Source organism: Dermacentor albipictus, chromosome 1 (assembly GCF_038994185.2).
Source record: "Dermacentor albipictus isolate Rhodes 1998 colony chromosome 1, USDA_Dalb.pri_finalv2, whole genome shotgun sequence".
In the NCBI taxonomy this organism is placed as follows: Eukaryota; Metazoa; Arthropoda; class Arachnida; order Ixodida; family Ixodidae; genus Dermacentor; species Dermacentor albipictus.
Genome location: NC_091821.1, coordinates 118170430 through 118189525, shown reverse-complemented (window position 1 = coordinate 118189525; position 19096 = coordinate 118170430). Strand labels below are relative to the sequence as shown.

The 19096-nt window shown below is 46.4% G+C and overlaps 1 long non-coding RNA gene across 1 annotated transcript; it reads right to left on the bottom strand.

The window, feature by feature from the left end:
- Window positions 1-1457: 1457 nt before the first annotated feature.
- LOC135907876 (uncharacterized) lies at window positions 1458-2927 on the bottom strand. The gene is made up of 2 exons (XR_010566144.2): window positions 2831-2927; window positions 1458-2766 (listed from the first exon to the last, which is right to left on the bottom strand). It is a non-coding gene; the product is annotated as an uncharacterized lncRNA (long non-coding RNA).
- Between the last annotated feature and the right edge of the window lie 16169 nt (window positions 2928-19096).

The window sequence follows — 19096 nt, the reverse complement described above, 5'->3', positions numbered from 1 at the left end:
TTTACAGCAGGAAATGCGAGCATGTAGGATCGCTTGCTTTTGCTGCTTTATGGAGGGTAACGATTCGCCAGCTACATGGTACGCGTGGGCACAACACAAGCCACTGTGGGCTTCAGGTTGGAAATAAAGCAATGCGTGAGAGATCAATTTCCTGAGAATACAATACTCTCAACATTTGCTATTCGCGACCACCGTAACATATGCACTTAGACAGCGCGCAGTATACTCTGTTTTGTAATTGTGATGCGTTAGAATGCGTTCTTTGAAGACCTAAAAATTAGGCGTCATGAAATGAAAAGTTAAGCAACCAATGCAGTACCTGATCAGTTAGCATCTGTTTTCTCACTTGGTTCGAAGAATTTATATATATATATATATATATATATATATATATATATATATATATATATATATAGAGAGAGAGAGAGAGAGAGAGAGAGATATTGCGCATTTTAGATAGTAGCAGCAATTGCCTGCATCAGTAGTGACATTGTTTAAGTAATAGCTCATTAAAATATTTTAGATATATTTTAATCAACCCACCTTCAGGCTGATGTTACCGTTGCGATATTGCAGCCCAGCGATAGTGAAGATATGTCTGCCTAGCAGACATCATAAGACTAGCACCCCTTTCGACATACCCCCCACAACATTCCTTAACCACTACCTTGGTGACTTGCCAAAAGCACTTAAGTAATTTGTACAAGATACGCCCCACCTGCTGAGAATTATAGCGGACATTAATACTAAAGGCACACCACCCCACAACACGATTCTCGCAGCACTAGACGTCACGGCGCTGTACACCAACATTTCAATCCCTGATGGTTTATCTTCGATAAAACAAACGCTGTCTAAACACAATGAACAACACTCTACTGAAGTCTACTTGTCTCTCCTTGAATTAGTTCTAACACATAACTACTTCGAATTTAAGGAGAGCTACTACCTACAGATACATGGCACAAGCATGGGCCCAAGTAACCACGGATATCCGGGCGACGTCCGACGGACGTCCTTTCTGGATATTCGGGATGTCCGTGGGATATCCATGAATGTCCGACGTACGTCCGAGGGACGTCCCTGGGAAATCCAAAGGTAATCGCTTTGGCATCCGTAGTACGTCCGACGCGGACATCCAGCATGGACATTCAGGGGACGTTCAGGATATATATATATATATATATATATATATATATATATATATATATATATATATATATATATATATATATATATGTGTGTGTGTGTGTGTGTGTGTGTGTGTGTGTGTGTGTGTGTGTGTGTGTGTGTGTGTGTGTGTGTGTCGTCCCGGGGATATTCCAGATATACGCATGCCTTGAAGCGACAATAGTGGCCGGGACACATTCAAGCACCGGACCATTATATATGTTACATTGGTCTAATGCTTGAATGCAGTTTTGTTTTAAATAAACGAGAAATGAACTTACACCAACTTCCACATACAATTAAACGTTTATTGTCACCTTATACATATACATAAAAAGACCAATAAGCAGATATATGCGTACTGTTCAAAGAACAAATAAATACACGGATAAAGAAGAAAACTTGCAATTTCAATAGCACAACACAAGGTAGAGAACAGCAGAACAAAAATACTTATTGCCCACCCTGCTTTGACATTTGAGTTTGCAGCATGGAATAAAAAGAAAGAGCAAAAATACATCAATTAGCATTATTAAGCAGCGAAAGCAACAGAAATGACAAGAAGGAATTAATCTTGACTACATCACTTCACTAGCACTCTGCGACACGGGCACAAAAAATGACATTAACTGGCTAATGCCTTAAACTTTAATGTCATTCGCGGGGTGCCACACGGACATGCTTAATGGTATTGCAGCTTAAATGTTATTCGCGACGTAGTGCGTTCTCGTAAGTCAACTTGCCGTCAAATGCGTACTCTCGTTCCCAATGTCTCCACATTCTGACGAGGCTAAACGAACTATTAGTGAAGAACAATCAATATATTCTTCACTTTCTTTAAACAATAGCTCTTTCTCGTGGCGTAGTGCGTTCTTACAATTATTAAAACTCACTTGGCCATCGAATGCGTACTCTCGTTTACAATGTCCCCGCCGTGGCCGTAGTGACCATATTCTCACGATATTAAACAAACTTGTAGATAAAAACAGCTAATATATTCTTCAATTTTTTAAAAGGAGCTTTTTATTTTCGTAGAGATCAGCACGCGATCTTGCCGCTACTGACGGCTACAGCTCTGATCATGAGCGCATTAGCCAGGAGAAGCTGTTTGCCAGGAGAATCAAAGGGCGCCGATGAAGAGTCCGCGGTAGCTAAAGCAAATGTAGACTCCGGGGTCCTGCTTACCAGAAAACCCGCATTGACTTGTGCGTACACCTCTCCTAAGGGATCCTGTTCCGTTCTCACAGCGAAGTGAACCATCCGAAGCGTCACGTAGAGTATATCCATCAGGGAAGCAAGGCACATTGTCCTTAGTGCGCGTAGTCTCACAACCACCGTCCTGAACTTCCGATGTCGCCTCGGTGCAGCGACCAGCATCACAAGACGTACAAATGTTTGCAGGGACAGCCCGACCGCACATGTTAATGCACGCGTGCGGGGTATACGCGCCACTGCACAGTTCTAGACTTGCGAATTCTCGAGCTGTTGACTGCTGGCTGCCGGTGCGAGATCCGAAGTCCTCGAATATCGTCTTTGTTTCCAGCGACGCTCTTTTTGGCGCGTGCGGCTTCTCCCGCAGTCTAGGCATCCTGGCACCTGTGAAGAAAACACATTTCAATACCCAAACGAATTAAAAAAGAAATCGATGTAGCTGTCATACCTTGGTAGCTGAGTAGGAGACTTCGGCAGGCACGGAAGGTGACAAACGCTGCTCCGCTGCCCTTAAAACGATCGCAGAATAAAAAATGGCATGGCGACGATGGCTAGAGCTTAGATTGGATTGGATTGGATGACTGCAGCGTTCTGCTTTGCCAAGGTTCTAACACTTCCACGTGCATTTACGCAAGCATAAATAGGTTTTTAAAATATTCTATTATTACACAGTGAAATATTTACTTATTCTGAGAATATTCGGTATCTGATTTTCGAGTTTTTAGTTTCTGCTAAAGCTGTCGGCGCCAGAAAAACATAGCCTTTGAGATTACTGTCAATGCATGGCGGCTCTGACGCATTATAGCTTTCGTAATCGCTTTCAACGCACGCAGCCACCAAAAGCGTAGCCTTTGAGATTTGTTTTTGTTACCTATAATGATATTATTGTATGCACAATTGAACACTGCAGACAACTTCCTGTTTTAAGAAACCAGCCAAAAACAGGCGCACACAGGAAACATACGAGAAGACAGGAAAGAGGCTGGAAGAGGCCTGTCTTGTGTATGTTTCCTGTGTCCGTCTTTTTTTTTGCTGGTTTTTTCTTAACACAATGCACCAACTAGCCCAACAACGTGTTTTACTTCCTGTTTCAATGATACACCTGAACCTACATGTTCGGAGGTCAGGACCAAAACTCTATGATCAGGAACTTTTCATAATGAGGGGTAACTTGAGTGCTTGGCTCTAGGTCGAATAAGTGGCTTCAAATGGGCGCTTATATATTCTGCTAGTCATCCACAAGCATTTTTTTAAAGCAAACTACAAATTGTTTGTATGACCCACCGATAGAAAAAAAAATCGTATTTTAATACTGCGATGTTAAAGTGGGCAGAATTTATATCAAGTTGGAAATATATTTATTTTGCTTTGAAAAAAGAATTTACTGTGTCCGATAGAGAACAAAAATAAACAAATATAATGTGAACAAATAAAATTTCCGGCAATATATTTATGCTAGTTTATATATACCTCACTAGTGTATATCTTGGGCATGCCTATTTATGGACAGCCAGCGGACGTTCAAAATGGGATGTCCCATGGACATCCCGGTGGGATGTCCTTCGGACATCCAAACAGGATATGGACTTTTCCTGTACGTCCCACGGACGTCCGTGTTGGATATCCGGATGGATGGACGTTGGGACTTGCGGTGGACGTCCCACGGATACCCGTGGTTACTTGGGGGTACGCCTTTTGCACCAACCTACGCGAACATATTTTTGGGGATTCTAGAAACAGATTACCTATCGCGCTGCACTACCACGCCCCACACATACCTACGATACATAGACGACATCAGTGGCGTAGCTAGGTCGTCTGGCACCCGGGGCCCATAGATCTTCTGTCACCCCCTCCCCCCCCCGGGTGTAGCCGCCGCAAAGAGGCATGTCTTCAGACGTATATGACACCCCCCACTGGCCGCTTGCACCCGGGGCCCACGGCCCCCCGGCCCCCCCTGTTGCTACGCCACTGGACGACATACTCATAATCTGGGGACATGGTCAAGACAGTCTAGATAAATATGTAGCATTTCTAAACTCTGTTCACCCAACAATAAAATTCACATCAGAATCCTCAACTGAGCGCATAAACTTTCTGGACACAACAATATACATTGACAATGGTGAGCTGAAGACAACGCTGTGTAGGAAACCTTTCGACAAACAACAGTACCTAGAATATACCAGCCACCATCCCAGACATTGCAAGCAAGGCATCTTTAAAGGCCAAGCCACACGACTTCGTCGCATTTGCGTTGAAAACCAAGACTACATAGATAGGCTCGGTCACCTTAAAGAAACCCTATCAAACAGGAACCACCCAAACAGTGACCTTCAAACAGCCTACATCGCTGCAACCAAACTTGATCGAGCCGAGGTCCTCAAGCCCCGCCCGAGGATCACAAGAACAACAACTCCTCTTCTTACTACTAAATTCTCAAACGCACTCCCAAACGTGAACAACATCCTTAGTAAATACTACCCAATTCTCACCAGCAATCAGAAACTTAAGAAGATTTTTCCCGACCCTCCCAGAGTAGCCTACATACGCAACACTAATTTTAAAGATGTTCTTGTGCCCGCCAAACTACAAAGAGGAAGTTAGGAACCATTCCCTGTGGCCGCCCCATGTGCGCTACATGCAAACATATTCAATCTACTACTACAGTAAAAAGCACAGCGTCGAATTGCGCACACAAGGTAACTTCGGCTTTCACCTGCACATCAAGCAACGTAGTCTACTGTCTAGAATGCGCCGCTTGTAGCAAACAATACATAGGCGAGACTGGACAACAAATTAATGCAAGACTCAACGGTCCCCGCGCGGACACAAAACACAATTTACCCAAAGCAGTAGCCAGTCACTTTAATGAACATGGTCATATATTGGACAAAGCCTGGCTCTATATACTACAAACAAATTTGCGTTCCTCTCGCGAAAAGAAGTATACGGAATCATACCTCATACATAAGTTTAATTGCCTACACCCGACAGGAATTAATTTGGCACGCGGCAACTTAGAATCTTTGAAAGCGGTAACTTAAATCTGAAATTCTGCCATCATCAACCAAGACACAAAACACATTAGGCCACCAGCTAACCTTAATTCTTAACCTCACCTACTCTTCCATTTCGAAAATTTTTTTCCTGCCTACTACTCAATTTAATGTACTCTTTCAGGTTTTTACATTTATACCAACTGCTGTGTTGTGTGTATGTAGGCTATGTATTTACACTGATCTTGTTTTTTTTTTTGTTTTTTTATTCCAACTTCTTTCGAAGTAATGCCGGTATCGGTACTGTCTGTAACTAAATAAATATGAATTTGACTACGTAGACAGAATTTCATGCTTTGTCATGGGGACTGGTAGATGCGTTCAAATTTTAAAAAGGTGACATAGAGAATACTGGCCGTTAACCCGCGTTTCCTATGTGCTGATAATGCAGGGTCGTAAATTCTCTTTACGGATGTGGAAGGCGCCCTGGAAATTTTATTGGTTAATAATACGTTGTATGGCAGCTGACGCTGTCGCTTTATATTGTGAGATGCCATTAATTTCAATCATTCTGGAAACGAAGCTTCCATCATAATAAAAAGAAGCAGATCAGTATCGCTGCACCTGAGTGCATGAGAAGACTTAAGCGGCACGGCGTCTTGTCACCCACACTACTACCAATTGCTTAAAGAAACGGCTCGTCTCACGTCACCCGCACTGTCATTCTTCGGTTTCGCTGGCCGAGAACAAACAATAATCACCGTCGCCTGACATTACCACGACAATTATCCTCACACTTTGCGACCGCGTGGCCGCATAACCTAGGTAGACAAATGACTTCTGTGTACTCTTCTTCGCATTTTTGAAAAAACCCTGAAACTCTAATTTTGAACACAGTCTGCACTGTGTGTGTGTGCGTGTGCGCCAGTGACGGGATTTCATAGCATAGCGTGTGTGTGTGTGTGTGTGTGTGTGTGTGTGTGTGTGTGTGTGTGTGTGTGTGTTTGTGTGTGTGTGTGTGTGTGTGTTTGCGCGCCAGTGACGGGATTTCATAGCAAACAATGGTGGGCCGATCCCGGTGGCAGTACCCGTAAGGTAGAAGCTTCAAGCAGTGACTTCAATGGCTCACACCCCCGTAAGCACGAGAAAAGGCGCTTCCTGTTTGAGTTTCCGCGTAAGAAAATTCTATTTTCTCGTATATTCAAATTACAATCCGACGCTATCATGTCTGTAGGTTGTGTGTAAGTCGGACTTTGCGAATTTCCCTGACATATTTTACTTTGACAAATTCAATTAGTTCAGTAACGCCTCTGCGCCACGCGGAGGTCCTGGGTGGTTGTGGTTCGGGATGATTTCTTTTGTCCGACAACACCGCCGACGGTGGTTTTTCTGCGACACGGAGTGTTTCTGCTGACGTTCCTGCGTCTTTCCCGTCAGGGACGTCCACCTCTCACGCCATGGCACATACAGCCTCGCGGACTCCCTCGAAAGCCAAAGTCTTCGTTGTTGTTGTCCCTACGGGGAATGGTCCCGAGACTGTCGTCGGCGCGACGGCCTCAATATCTGGCCTCTCTGAGGTTTACTGCGTTCAGCACATGATAGACCTCGACTTTAAAGCCACCGTCAAGAGCATGGCTTCCACGAATCTAATCGTCGATGCTGGCTACCTTGCCATCAGTGGCGAGCGTTGTCTTGTCATTCCCATCGACCCGCAGATCACCAACGTAACCTGCCTCTTCTTGTGTCGCGGTGCCCGCGTGTCTTCCCGAACGTTCTACACAATTCGCGTCGCACATGCAATCAGATTACACGAGCTTCGGTGACAACACACAGCAGAGAGAACGATCGATAATATTTACAAGCTTCCGATACATGCGGGCATGTCACGCGCTGAGCGATAACATTTGTTAGACGGTGAAATGCAGTAACCCGAGAAAGATAAACAAGTATGCATGTCAATATCTTTCCTAATGGAACAGTTTCGAATTGAGTACTACACGGACGGCAATGTGCCGACCAGGTACACCGCAATCGGTTGCACGGTTCTCGAGCACAACAGTACAACGGATTGCGGTGTACCACAGCGACCACAAAGCTACGGTCACTGCGGTAACGAATGAGACAAAATAAAGACGATAAAAAACACGACGTGTATGTGTCATTATTCAACCGATATAGCAGTCCTATAGCAATCAATTTGAATCAATATAGTGACACGTGTACTTATCTTTATCGGGCGACCACGTTTCGCCGCTTAACTGTAATCACACAGCGAGGGACGCGCCTGCATGTATCCGACGTTTCCGGAAAGTTATCGATGCTTCTACCGCTGTGTGTTGTCGCCGAACCTGATGTTATCTGATTTCCTCTCCTGACGCGAATGGTGTAGAACTTTGTGGAAGGCACGCGGGTCCGAACGATTAGTCTGGAACATTCGACGACTGCCCTATAAAAGCCGACGCGCTTGACCCGCAGATCAGATTTTCGACGATCGCCGACCATGTTCGCCGCTCTCGTTGTGCTTAAAGTGTAGCCTGTTTTGTGGGCACAGGTTCGCCCAATAAAAGCTACTTTTGCCTTTCACAGTATTTCTACAGTGTTCTTAACGTCACCACCACGTGACATCTGGTGGAGGTGCTTGTGCGTTCATGTACCGAACGCCCCCGCAAAGCCGCGATCCAAGCCCAAAGCCCGAGGACAAAACCAACGTCGCCCAAGACCAGCGTGCTAGCCGCCGACTGCAAGGACTGCCCCCAGAGCACGGACTTCTACCTGAGACGAGCAGGAAGATTGCCACCAAGTCCACCCCAATGGCAGCCCCAGCATCCACCGTCGTGCTGCAGCAGCCCAGGGAGTACTTGGAGTAGCCCCCCACATTCCGCGGTTCAACATTCGAGGACCCGGAAACCTGGCTCGAGACGTACGAGAGGGTCGCTGCATTTAACAGCTGGAACAGCGACGACAAACTGCGACATGTCTTCTTCGCATTGGAAGACGCTGCCAGTACGTGGTTCGAGAACAGAGAAGCCACCTTAACGACCTGGGACCTTTTCCGAAGCGGCTTCCTGCAGACATTCACAAGCGTCGTACGCCGAGAACGAGCCCAAGCACTACTAGAAACTCGAGTGCAGCTACCTAATGAGACGACCGCAATCTACACTGAAGAACTGAGCCATCTCTTCCGCCACGCCGACCCTGAAATGCCCGAGGAGAAGAAAGTCCGCCTGTTGATGCGTGGTGTGAAGGAGGAACTTTTTGCCGGAATGGTACGAAGCCCATCGAAGACCGTGGACGAGTTTCTTCGCGAGGCTACCAGCATCGAGAAGACACTCGAGATGCGAAACCGGCAATTCGACCGCCGCATGAACTCGACAAACTAAGCCAGAGTTCAGTCACTGACCACCGACGACCTACGCGAGACTATCCGAGCTGTCGTGCGGGATGAGCTACAAAAGCTGTTGCCATCATCACAGCCTCAAGTGGCTTCGATTGCCGACGCCGTGCGTGAGGAACTCCAACAACAACTTGGAGTAGCCCCTGAATCGCCTGAGCCGCAAGCGATGACATACGCCGCTGTAGCCCGCCGTCACGTCCCCCTCCGCGTCCGCGCCAGGGCCCTGTCACGCCGCAGTTCCGTCGTCCGCCACCGCCAGCACGACCACCCGCCGCCCAGCGCACCTACGCGAGGAAGACGGACATTTGGCGCGCTCCTGACCACCGCCCGCTCTGCTACCACTGCGGAGAAGCGGGTCACGTTTACCGACGATGTCCATACCGGGAGATGGGACTGCGAGGTTTCGCCGTGAACGCTCCGCGCCCGCAGCAAGGTGAACGCCCCCGCGATATCGCCGATTACCTCACCGCTACTCCGTGGAGCTCTCGACGACCGTCGCGTTCGCCATCACCAGGCCGCTACCTGTCGCCGCAACGCCGACCATACACTGGCCCAGCCCGGGCCCGGTCAGCGAGCCCATATCCGGGAAACTAAAAGCAGCAACCGATGGAGGTGCGGTTGCTGTTCGTCGAACTGACGAAGATCCTCCGCCGCCGACGAAGACACCGAAGAAACTACCTCGGCGACATAACGACACGCCGCCGTCCCGACGAAATCAGAAAGCCAAGACTACACCGATGAAAGACGACTTGACGTTCCAGCTTCAGTTCAACGCGACGCTGCCGTGATCCGACGCCAAGACCCAACTGCAACGCCAGACAAAGAACCACCGACCTCGACGTACTTCTCGACGGCCACGCAGTCACTGCCTTAGTCGACACAGGGGCCGATTACTCCGTAATGAGTGGACACATCGCCGCCAATTTGAAGAAAGGTAAAACTGCATGGGAAGGCCCTCAAATTCGAACCACTGGAGGACACCTCATTACGCCGACTGGAATCTGAACGGCAAGAATTACCGTTCATGACCGGACTTACCCTGCCACCTTCGTTGTCCTCCAACAGTGTTCACGAGACGTCATTCTCGGCATGGACTTCCTGAATCAACATGGCGCAGTCATCGACCTGAAGTCGAAATCGATAACGCTGCCACAAGATCAAGCGATACCGCCGGAGAGCTGTCGCAGTCACCACACCTTGAGTGTGCTCGAAGATCAAGTGAGCATCCCGCCGCGCTCCAGCATTATTATTTCCGTCGGCACTGAAACACCCGCTGACGTAGAAGGCGTCATCGAGGGCGACCAACATCTACTGCTCGACCGTGAAATTTGCGTCGCAAGAGGGATCGCTCGACTCCACGGAGGGGAAGTGGAAGTTATGCTAACCAACTTCAGCCAAGAGTTCACACATCAACAAGGGCACGACAATCGCATACATCGAGGAAATTGTGGAAACCAGCAATGCCTTTGTCCTCTCGGATTCAGCCGCATCTACCCCGATGAGCATTGTCCCCGAACTAGACTTCGACGTGAATCCAAGTCTTCCTATGAGTAAGCAGCAACAGATCAGAAGTCTTCTCCGACGATACAAAGACTGCTTTTTGACGTCATCGAGGATTCGACAAACACCAGTTGCAAAGCATCGCATAATAACCGAAGAGAGCGCTCGACCACTCCGACAGAGCCCTTACCGAGTTTCGACGCGAGAACGTGAAGCTATTAGGCAATAAGTCAACGAAATGCTGCGCGACGACATCATCCAGCCGTCGAAAAGCACGTGGGCCTCTCCTGTAGTCCTGGTAAAGAAAAAGGACGGAACCCTACGCTTCTCCATCGATTATCGTCGACTGAACAAGATCACGAAGAAGGATGTGTACCCCCTTCCACGGATAGACGACCCATTGGATCGGCTCTGCAACGCTAAATACTTCTCGTCGATGGACCTCAAGTCTGGCTACTGGCAAATAGAAGTCGACGAGAAAGATCGCGAAAAGACTGCCTTCATCACGCCAGACGGCCTCTACGAGTTCAAGGTCATGCCATTCGAACTGTGCTCGGCGCCTGCAACGTTTCAGCGCGTCATGGACACGGTGTCAGTCGGACTGAAGTGGCAGACGTGCCTTGTTCACCTGGATGACGTCGTTGTCTTCGCCGGAAATTTCGACGATCCCCTTAGGCGGCTTGCGACAGTGTTAGAAGCCATCAAGTCATCAGGGCTCACTCTGAAGCCGGAAAAGTGCCGTTTCGCTTACGATGAGCTTTTGTTCCTAGGCCACGTGATCAGCAAATCAGTAGTACACCCCGACCCACAGAAGACAGCAGCCATCACAAAGTTCCCGCGGCAACCGACAAGAAGGCAGTGCGCAGATTCCTTGGCATGTGTGCCTACTATAGGCGCTTTGTCATGGACTTTTCACGCATCGCGGAGCCACTAACACATCTAACCAAATGTGATGTCGCGTTCAAGTGGGAAACGCCGCAGGCCAAGGCATTTCAAGAACTCAAACGACGCATGCAGTCGCCGCGGTACTTGCACACTTCGACGAGGACGCCGATACCGAAATCCATTCTGACGCCGGTAGCCTAGACCTCGGTGCCGTCCTAGTCCAGAGGAAAGGACTTGAAAGGGTGATATCGTATGCTAGCCGGTCGCTGTCAAAAGCGGAAAGCAACTATTCTACGACTGAAAAGGAATGCCTCGCCATCATTTGGGCTACAGCTAAATTCCGCCCTTACCTCTATGGCAGGCCATTCAAAGTCGTCAGTGACCATCACGCATTGTGTTGGCTAGCTAACCTAAAGGACCCTTCAGGACGGCTGGCGCGGTGGAGCCTCAGACTACAAAAATATGACGTCACGGTAATATACAAGTCCGGAAGAAAACACTCCGACACCGACTGTTTATCGCGCGCCCCCATCGATCCCCCGCCGGAAGACGACGAGCACGACGACGCCTTCCTTAGGATAATTAGCGCGGAAGACTTCACTAAACAGCAACGAGCCGACCCGGAGCTAAAAGGCCTCGTCGAGTATTTGGAAGGGAACACCGACGTTGTCCCTAGGGCATTTAAGCGCGCGTTGTCTTCGTTCACGCTAGAAAACAACCTGCTCGTGAAGAACTTCTCACCAGTCCGCGCCAGCTACCTTCTTGTTGTACCGTCAGCGCTGCGTCCAGAAATACTGCACGCCCTACACGACGATCCAACCACTGGGCACCTCGGATTCTCCCGGAGGCTGTCGAGAATACAGGAAAGGTATTACTGGCCGCGCCTGACCGCCGACGCCGCCCGTTACGTCAAGACATGCCGAGACTGTCAACGACGCAAGACACCACCGACAAGGCCAGCAGGATTGCTACAGCCGATCGAACCTCCTCGCCGACCATTCCAGTAGATTGGGATGGATTTGTTGGAGCCGTTTCCGATATCAACATCCGGGAATAAGTGGATCGTCATGGCGACGGACTATCTAACCCGTTTTGCTGAAACTGAAGCTCTACCAAAAGGCAGCACAGCCGAAGTGGCGAAATTTTTCGTGGAGAACATCCTGCTGCGACATGGTGCCCCAGAAGTCCTCATCACCGACAGAGGAACGGCTTTTACAGCAGTGCTCACCCAAGCCATTCTGCAGTACAGCCAGACAAGCCACAGGAGGACAACTGCGTACCATCCGCAGACGAAGGGTCTCACGGAGCGCCTGAACAAGACCCTCGCCGACATGCTAGCAATGTACGTCGACGTCGAACACATGGGACGCGGTCCTGCCGTACGTGACCTTTGCGTACAACACGGCGGTGCAAGAAACAACACAGATCACGCCGTTTAAGCTGGTTTACGGCAGGAACCCAACGACGACGCTTGACGCCATGCTGCCCCACGTAACTGACGAAGAGAATGTTGACGTCGCTAGCTATCTCCAGCGCGCCGAAGAAGCCCGACAGCTCGCCCGCCTGCGAATCAAGAGCCAGCAGAGGACCGACAGCCGACACTACAACCTCCGACGACGCTTCGTCGAGTACCAGCCCGGCAACCGTGTTTGGGTATGGACCCCGATACGCCGACGAGGACTCAGTGAGAAACTACTCCGACGCTATTTCGGACCCTACAAGGTCATCCGACGTATTGGCGCTCTGGACTATGAGGTCGTGCCAGACGGCATTTCGAATTCACAGCGGCGCCGCGCACGATCTGAAGTGGTCCACGTGGTGCGCCTTAAACCCTTTTACGGACGCTGACGAAATTCCTTATTTTGTTGTTTTCTTTGCTACGGGTGTTTTTTATTTCTTTTGTATGTAGCATCGGGTCGATGCTTTTTAAGAGGGGGGTATTGACACGTGTACTTATCTTAAGCGGCGAAACGTGGTCGCCCGATAAACTGTAATCGCACAGCGAGGGACGCGCCTGCATGTATCCGACGTTTCTGGAAAGTTATCGATGCTTCTACCGCTGTGTGTTGTCGCCGAACCTTATGTTATCTGATTTCCTCGCCTGACGCGAATGGTGTAGAACTTTGTGGAAGGCCCGCGGGTCCGAACGATTAGTCTGGAACATTCGACGACTGCCCTATAAAAGCCGACGTGCTTGACCCGCAGATCAGATTTTCGATGATCGCCGACCATGTTCGCCGCTCTCGTTGTGCTTAAAGTGTAGCCTGTTTTGTGGACACAGGTTCGCCCAATAAGATCTACTTTTGCCTTTCACAGTATTTCTACTGTATTCTTAACGTCACCACCACGTGACAATAGTTATCAATATAGTCATCCCAGTACAGCTTCGCTGGTTATCTTTCACAAGGTGGAAGGGCACTATTATTTTTTTTTTCTTGCTCCTAAACTTAGAAAGTGGTTGTATGTCCCCAGGACGAACCTTGCCGCGATGGATTGAATTTTTTTCTAAGGCTCCATTATCATAAAATGGATACCACACCGGGCAAGCCTACTCGAACATTCGTAAAACTTGTTTATACGCTGCTAGTTTTACGGTATAACGCTTACGGCGTTTCAAACATTATTGCAAGAAGTCAAGGTCATACCCTGCACTTCTGTCTACGGTACTAACATGGTGTGAGCAAGGGTCATGCTCTGACAGCATACCACCTAAATGTTTAACTAATGAATATTTCTTTATTTATTGTCTGCTTAACAAATACCTATGTCTGACTTTGGTAAATTTTTCTAGTAAAGCTAACATGCACACATTTATTTTGGTTGAGGGATATGCTATTAGTGACACACTATTTTTCTATGCGCTCCAGGTCGGCCGCAAATTGAAAACAATGTCTCATTGGATGTCCTTGCACACAGGGCACAATCTTCCGCAAAAATTGTGTCTTGCTCGCGATAACATCGCAAAGGTCATTAATAAAAACAAGAAAGAGAATCGGCCTCAACACGGAGCCCTGCGGCACACCAACATTATTTGAGCGACTCCCATTCATAACAGCTCTTCGACGACCTTACTTAGCAACCGTGCGTTGAAGCCTGTATATTCACAAATGCACATACGCGTTCGTATTACCGCTAGTCTTACTTGGTCAATCTATATCGACATCAGTAACAACACACAAAAAAAACAGAAAGAATAGAACTTTGGAATATTTGCTCCAGTAGGTTTATAATGCCACCATCGGCTCTCAAGTACTATAGAAAACACTAATGCGAACAAGACTAGAGTATGCATCTGCCTTGTGAGATTCCATTAACATTATTAGCTCATTAGAACTTCGAAAAATTACTCCACTTGTTTTATATTGCAACTTATCATCGAATAGCTACTCTAACCACAAATAAAACTAACCTTGAATTTCCAACTTTTAATTGATATCTCCATCGCAACATATATTTACGATATGTATTCTATTGATTAGCTGTATAAAGCAGATTACAAATCAAGTCACATAATTATTCGTAAGCTTTTTGTGGCCTTCAGTTGATTCGCTTCCCCAAAGAAATCCTAAAGAATACTAATAAACGCACATTTCGTGCGCCGTGAACTATAGCATACATTATGGAATTTCATCTTATTAATTTACCCGCCGTGGTTGCTCAGTGGCTATGGTGTTCGGCTGCTGAGCACGAGGTCGCGGGATCGAATCCCGGCCACGGCGGCCGCATTTCGATGGGGGCGAAATGCGAAAACACCCGTGTACTTAGTTTTAGGTGCACGTTAAAGAACCCCAGGTGGTCTAAATTTCCGGAGTCCCCCACTACGGCGTGCCTCATAATCAGAAAGTGGTTTTGGCACGTAAAACCCCATATATTATTATTATTATTATCTTATTAATTACTGATTATGTTACTTTATAATTATTTCCAATGTCAGATCATGAGCCCCTCATAGGCCCTTCGGTTAACCCCTTTTCTTCTCTTTTATTACATAACGAGGTCCTCGAATCCTGCAACATTGATGCCGTCACATAGCATGTGTGGGTTTATTGACCGGTTGCCTTCACCGAAAAAGATCACGGTCTCGCGACGCCTGCGGCAGAAAGGATGTTGCACATCCACGGCAGAGGTCTGAGTGGTGGCGCTGGCTAACACTGCCAGAGTTTTACTAAGAAAACATAAATATCCAAGAAAGTGGATGGGGAAATGGCGACGGTGGTAGTTCAACTGGTAGAACATAGCACGCGAAATGCGAAGGTTGTGGGATCGTTGCGGAAAGTTGTTTTCTCATCCACTTTTTGCAATGTCAGGTAGTAGTGCATAACTGCGGAACTGCCTTCTTGGAGCACACAATTTTTTCTTCCAATTACCATGCACTAAAATTGTATGGTTATAAAGTTACGTTTTAATCATTCCATTTCTTTTAGCCTTCACCACCCACTCCTTTCCGCAATACCGTCGAGCGCTGATGGCGTAGATAAATTATTACACTGTAAAAAAGTTTGTGTGTGTGTGTGTGTGTGTGTGTGTGTGTGTGTGTGTGTGTGTGTGTGTGTGTGTGTGTGTGTGTGTGTGTGTGTGTGTGTGTGTGTGTGTGTGTGTGTGTGTGTGTGTGTGTGTGTGTGTGTGTGTGTGTGTGTGTGTGTGTGTGTGCGTGTGTGCGTGTGTGCGTGTGCGCGTGTGCGTGTGTGCGTGTGTGTGTGTGTGTGCGCGTGTGTGTGTGTGCGCGTGTGTGGGGGGGGGCGGTCACCTCCTGTCATGTAATATCATCATTATCAGCAGCAGAAGCTAGCTAATCAGTTATCACTCTTAGGTCCTTATTTTGTCTGCATGAAAGTTTTTCGTCTTCATTAATGCGATAACAACCTAACCATCGAGTTCTTGAAATTTGTATCGCATTTCGGATTATCTGCGCAAAGAAACTGCTTATGTATTTCTGGACTCACGCGCTCAAATAACAAAAAGGGCGATGTTGCATAAACGCAGTGCATGAAATTTGCTGCGAAATGACAAAGCCGTGCATTATATTTCAGGTTTTAATTTCATACCTATAGACAGGAAATTTATGCGAACAAACGATTGTTTATTATGCCATTTTCAAGCGCCTACGGTATTTTCCCTAGATGTGTAGAAGCCAGTTTAACCTTGAATTGCTTCACAATTAGACTTAGTTATGTTCATACCATGTATATCATGGAGACATATGTGCATGACCAATAGGAACAGTTGTTTAAAGGCAACATTTTTTTTTTAGTGTTTGCGAAATTTAACTGTCTTTTACATCTGAGCAGCACATTTTTATCCTCGAACTGATAAGAAATTTAAATGAATCACACGCATCGAACTTTGCCTTGCGAGATTTATGAAATACACTTTCAGTTTTCTTTCTTGTAATTTACGATACATGACAGTTGATGTGACTCTAACTTCTATTTCCTGCTTTCGGTGTATGCTACTGACCCTGTATAAACTATTTTTTTTGTCATAACACGGCAAACAAGCAGCAGAGTTCGTATCATCTACACATCGGGCCAATGAAGTGTAATTTGTACATAAATTTCTCGCCACGGGTAATATAGGAGCCCCTTTCTCGCAAATATGTACCTTGGTTCCGAACGGGTGTGTTAAGAGGAAGCTTTAGCTCGTGTGCTCCTATCTAAATACATGTAAAAAGAGAATTCGTTTTTCTCGGCAACCACTGCACCTAATTTGACTGGGTTCGTTGCATTTAAAAGACAAACCTAATATCTAGTGAGTGTTGGTTCCGAATTTTCGATTTAGGTTGTCAATTGTTTATTAAAAACTGGCAAAAAGCGAACATTTCCAAAAAATGAAACTATCAAGTTTACAACTCTGTAACTCGGCAACGAAAATCGATAATACAATTCTGTGAATTGCATCTAATAGTATATCTAAAGCGGACAAAATTGATATGTTGCACATGAATTTCAAAAATTTAGTATTATGAAAATATAGCTTTTGCAGAACCCTTGTAAACAACGTAACGAATTCACGTAAGATATAAAATGACGTATCGAATTTGTTCGCTTTCAATGATCTAATGGATCCCGTTTATAGAACAGACATATCTGTTTTTTATGTGGAGCTATAAATCTGCAACCTTCGTGCTTGTATATTTTTCAAATTTTTGAATTTTTGAAAATTGTTTTAACAAAATTCAGGACCTGTATAAAAATTCCGCGATTAACAGTCACTAGATGTTAACTTTTTCTCCCAAATGCGACAAATTTCGTTAAAATCGGTCTGGGGGTTATCTCAGAAAAAGGTTTTTGCGTTTTTAAATGTATTACCATAGGCCGCATCAAAGTTGGGCCCGAGTTAAAGCTTCCTCTTAAAAGCGGACATAGTCCGCTCCTTCTGTGCAGCCACCGAAGTGACTGTGAAAAACTTTCGTTGTTTAAAGGCTTAAGCCTTTTGATGATATGAGCCAGAAATGTACGCAAAGAACGGGCTCGTCCGGCACTTGAAAGTTCCCTAGCATCACGTCAGAGTTGGAATTACCTTTCTACACGTTAATCTAGTCCTTGAGAAATGAAACCGGGGAGTGACAAGTCATTTTTGAACGACGTATTGCTCCTATTATCGTTATCACAGATAACTTGCGCCAACGTAGCAAGCTTTGTAACCCTCCGTGGTTGCTCAGTGGCTATGGTATTGGGCTGCTAAACACGAGGTAGCGGGGTTGACTGGCGGACGCATTTCGATGGGGACGAAATGCGAAAAAGCCTGTGTACTTACATTTAGGCGCACGTTAAAGAACCACAGGTGATCCAAATTTGCGGACTCCCCCATTACGGTCTGCTTCATAATAAGAAAGTGGTTTTGGCACATGAAACCCCATAATTTAATTAACTTTATCAAGCTTTGTCGGGAAGCTGTGATGGTTCATTCTTTAGAAATAGTATTTACTTTCGTTCCGCGACGTGACTTACGTCATCGGGGCAGACTTAAACATATAAAGGTCATGAGTCAGGCGGAGGTACCCAGGAGAAATTAAGTAGACCCGAAAGGTTTACTTCTACAGTCACGTTTTTTTTTTGGAAGTGATGATAACGTTGTAATTGAACACACCACAGAGCTTCGTACACAGTGCCTTTCCAAATAGCCTAACAGAAGGCTAAGAAGTGCTAATATTAATAAACCTCTAATTTTTACAGGATACACTCTCAAATGACTTTAATATATACAATAAGAGGCTCTTTAATTTGGACCGTGACTTCACATAGGTACCTTGGCGTACTTCATGTTATAAACCCAGTCAACCCACTCACGCATTCAACATTACTATATCACATCTACCATCGCCTCGGCTACATCCCAAGAAGCAACCGCCTACCCCAGCCGGCGTAAGACAGGTAGACGTAAGGCAGGCCAAAATTCGAATAAGAATGTGTAGTACCGAATTAGTATGGAATCTTCAGCAATATAGAACTTATGCTGTACACGCGAGTGTGTACAATATCGGACGCTAAGATTTCATTTCATTTCATTTATTTACTCTCAAGGCCTTACAGGCATTACAGAAAGGAGTGGCAATAGAAAAAGAAAAAAAAAGCTAATGAGGCAGCACATGGTCACAGATAGCCGACTTGAACACATCATGGCCTGTGATAGTGACGATGGATGCGGGAAGGCGCTTCCAGTTTTGACTTGCTTTCGGGGTGAAGGCTTCGAGGTATACATTTCTTTTACACTGAGGCACCCCAACCTTCATTCGATTATCAATACGGGATGACAAATGGCTCGGTGGCGAAAAAAGTGTAATTTTTAGCTCATTATTAGTGTAGTATATTTTGTGAAACAGGCATAAGCGGGAAATTCGACGTGTAGTAAAAAGGAGAGGTAGTTCGAGCATTCTCTTCATGCGAGAAACGCTGGCTAAGCGATAGTAGTTAGAGTGGATGAACCTGAGTGGTTC